This window comes from Prosopis cineraria, unplaced genomic scaffold (assembly GCF_029017545.1).
Source record: "Prosopis cineraria cultivar Desert tree isolate PC_DT_omini unplaced genomic scaffold, ASM2901754v1 PC2, whole genome shotgun sequence".
NCBI classification, from domain to species: Eukaryota; Viridiplantae; Streptophyta; class Magnoliopsida; order Fabales; family Fabaceae; genus Prosopis; species Prosopis cineraria.
This window is the reverse complement of record NW_026555333.1, coordinates 11,499,420-11,503,206: the sequence shown is the minus strand read 5'-3', so window position 1 is coordinate 11,503,206 and position 3,787 is coordinate 11,499,420. Positions and strand designations below refer to the sequence as shown.

General features: G+C 39.5%; 1 pseudogene; it reads left to right on the top strand.

Annotated features, from left to right (window-relative positions):
* LOC129302039 (uncharacterized) lies at positions 1-3,636 on the top strand (annotated as a pseudogene).
* The last annotated feature ends 151 nt before the right edge of the window (positions 3,637-3,787 follow it).

The following is a 3,787-nucleotide window of genomic DNA, read 5'->3' as shown; positions in this document are numbered from 1 at the left end:
TCCATATATTATTACCGAAGACGCGAAATAAAATTAAAGATCAAGAAAAAGAAAGATATTTAATGGGAGGACAGATTGAGGAAGCAACAACGCTTGCAAGTCACAAATCGAAGGAAGGACAACCCGGATATGGCAGATTACACTTGATCATCGTGTCCCGGGAATTTCTCTTGGGGTAAGAAGATCACGGAAATGGAAATATTCCCCAATTCTAGATTCCCGTACTACTTTTCAGATCTCGACCACTCTGATGCCTTGCCAAATCCTGAAATAGAAAGAAACCGTCTGCCTCAGTACGTCTTCTCTCTGTTTCTTCATTTCGTTTCTAAAAACATCATTGCTTCTTTGTGATCTGACACAGCTTAACGTGTCTGTTGACGTGTTATAACTTCCCCCATATATTTAAATATTAGTCGTGGTGCTCTTGCGAGCGTTTGGTTTCGTGCTCTTCTTTGCATTCCTGTTCTGGGTTTGGTGATTTGGGTGTCTGTGTTTGGTATTGTTCATGTAATTGGCTGGAAAAACCGTGTCAGATGACTTATCTGAGATGTTTTCTCTGATCCAGCTTGTTTTGAAACGACGGTGTTAATTGTAAGCAGAATTTTGGGCATATAAAATTGATATACTTCTTTCTGTGCAAATAGCACACAAAGTCCCCATGCATTGTTTGGGCTTTCCATCGACTTTCCATGGGCAATACACAATCATGAAAATAGTTTATGTTTTTGGGTTTTCGTTATTTCAGTCGATGATGTACAAAATTAGCATTTTCCTATGCTGCCGGAGGTTGAATTCTTTCTGGGATAAGATAAGCTTCGTTATTGTACTGAATTCCTGATATACTATATTACGCGGTTTAACTTGTTATTATTGGTTTCGTTTTTTTTTTGTCATTTTTTTTGTTAATGTCATCTTCATCTTGTATCAATCATTTCTTAACTTCTTGTTTAATGATCATGATTCCGATGCTTTTGTGTTCGAGTTGGGTTACGTGGTTTTGTTTTGTTTTTTTGTTTTAAATAATTAGTAGAAGAAAGGTTTCTTTTGGAAGAGGAAAAAAATTATCAGCCTGCATTCTACAATGATTTTTGAGAGAGATCTGCAAGTGGGCATACTTTTCCTTTGATCCCTTGTTTTCAGGCTAAGTTGAAGATTGGTAATATACTAATGTACTATTCTGTTAATGTACTGGAGATAAAAGTATTAACACCCTGTTAATATGTTTGAGTTTCTATCTTATCAGTTAGCCCTCTCGGATTATTTTCCAAAACAGGTCCTATAGAGAACAAGAATAATGGAATCAGCAGAAAGAAGGGCCTCTTATGCAGCTAATCGTTGTTTCACTCGTGATTTTATGATGCCACTGAATTCTTCTGACCACCCACCATCAGTTTCTAAAACATTGGAATCTGATTGGGTGTCTCGCAATTCTGTCAATGATCAGGCCAGCTCAGGTGGAATGCCCCATAACCCAAATTGTGACAAATTGCCAGACATGAAGTGGTGGCTACATGTGAAAAGCAACCTAGGAGAAGAGGCAAATTATACATGTCAACATCTGAATTCCTGGGAGGGTGAACTTGGTTCTTACGGTGCAGGTTTGGTTGATGATAATGTTTAAATTGGGGATGTTTCAATCTATCAAAGACATTGATTCTGTTTCTTGCATTGGAAGTGCTAATCGAGCAGTGGAACAGCCATGGAATAGCTCTAATACCCATATGAAAAACAATAACAATAGCAGAATGTCAAAAAATTGAGGCTGTACTGAATAATGATCTACAATTTACAGCTAAGAAAAAGGATCAGGGGAAATTCTTGTTTAAAGATGATCATTTTGTGGACTGGGATATTACCGATTTCCTGATCTCTGAACAATGTACAAAGGCGTCATCTGATTCAGACTCACATTGGATAGGTGCTGAGCTGAGAAATTGGGCCCTGGTGGCGCAAAGCTGGAAAAGATGAGTTGGCTTCCTTGGTTGCTCAGAAGTCGCTTGAGCATGTTGAAAACTGTGATCTTCCTCAACCACAGATTAAGCATTTTAGGAACACACCATCTCCTTACTTAGAGTGCCTTGACCATGACAAGACTCTGCCATCCCCTCTAAATGAAAAAGCGGAGAAGAATTCTTCCTATGTGGAAAGTCATACTTCTGGAACCCCTACTTCTGGTTGTTCATCATCACAGGATTCAGAGAGATTGTTCAGGTAATGCTGCTGCAGAGGGGCACTTTACAATCCTTTTGCAGTACTCCATTACGTTCAGCTTATCTTGGAGGCAAATCGGTGTTCTTGTCGTTTAAAGCACTAATTGTCATGTCAGTTTGACTAGGGTTCTAGATTATTATCTGCTGAATTTTTTCCATCCGACTTTAATGAAGATAGAAGCAAGATTTGTCATGCGAAAAAATTTCCATTGCTCGCATGTCATGCTCTTTTGTCCTCTCCATTATTCCATTTTCTTGACTGAAAACTGGCTAGTTTTCCTCAAGTATTTATGGAAACTTCTTAAAACTTGCTTACTTGCTCGGATTTTGAACCGCTGTAAGAGTCTTCTGTCAAACAAGTAGCAGTTCATATTTCCACTGTGTCTATCTAGTAACTAACTCCGGGAGTAGAGATGATGATTCTTCACATTATTGTGGAAATTATCATATGATTTACGAGTTCCCTTCCAGTAAGAGAGTTTCTTAGTCTTGATCCGTCTTAGAATGGATTAATCGTGATTCCACTTGATTTCAAGTTTACTGGATCTCTTGGTCCAATTGACTATGGCTCTGATTATGTGCCTGTACTAATTTGCTTGAACATATTTAGTTATTCTTTAGCGTCAGCTATGAAATTCTTGTATATTGTATTATTATGCCATGTTCTACATATCTCCAGCTCCAACCAGAGCAAAGACTCCTACTCAACTAGCAAGGGTGAACCTATGAACTCACAGTCCAATTCCAAGGCTCAGCTGTTGGAAGCATTGTGCCACTCTCAAACACGAGCAAGAGAGGCTGAGAGAGCCGCGCAACAAGCATACAACGAGAAGGAGCACATCCTCAGTCTTCTTCCGACAGGCTTCGCAACTCTTTGCTTACAAGCAGTGGCTCCACCTTCTGCAGCTTGAGAACCTCTGCCTGCAACTAAGAAACAAAAACCAGCCATTGTTAAGCCTCTTACCAGCTGGCCTACCTTGGACCCCATGTCCGCAGGAAGCAGCTTAAGAACGGTCATTGTGGTGGTAGAGAGAGAAAGCAAGAGCGAGTATAGAGAAGAAAATGGGATCAAAAATGTGCTGTTGCTTTTGTCGTGGGTTTAGGACTTGCAGGTGCTGGTTTGCTTCTGGATGGACTATGGGATGGATGTTTCCTCCTATTTAGGTGACATGCTGTAGTGTAACCTTGACTAACAATATCATTCTACTCTGTCATGCTTTGACGAGGTTCATGAAAGTGTAAATCTTATGTTGTCAGTGATTTTCAGCTCTTGTAAGTATTCATCATCCATTCAGATCCACTAGCTGTATATATTGAAGAAGAATGTGTGCAAACTTTAAGCTTGCAATGTCAAGAGATCGAGTAATTTGTAAGGTTTCTACTAGAAAATGTGATTATTGGATGTATGTACCTCGTACTTTTTTAAGGCATACGTTTGTGAGTTGTGATTGGGTGAGTTTAGACATGTCGTGTATGACAAAGTTGTTGTTCGCATGATGTTCTCTCTTAATGTAAACCCTGAGCTACTGCTGCCCATGGATTGGATGATGACAGCGTTTACAGTGTCTGACAACACC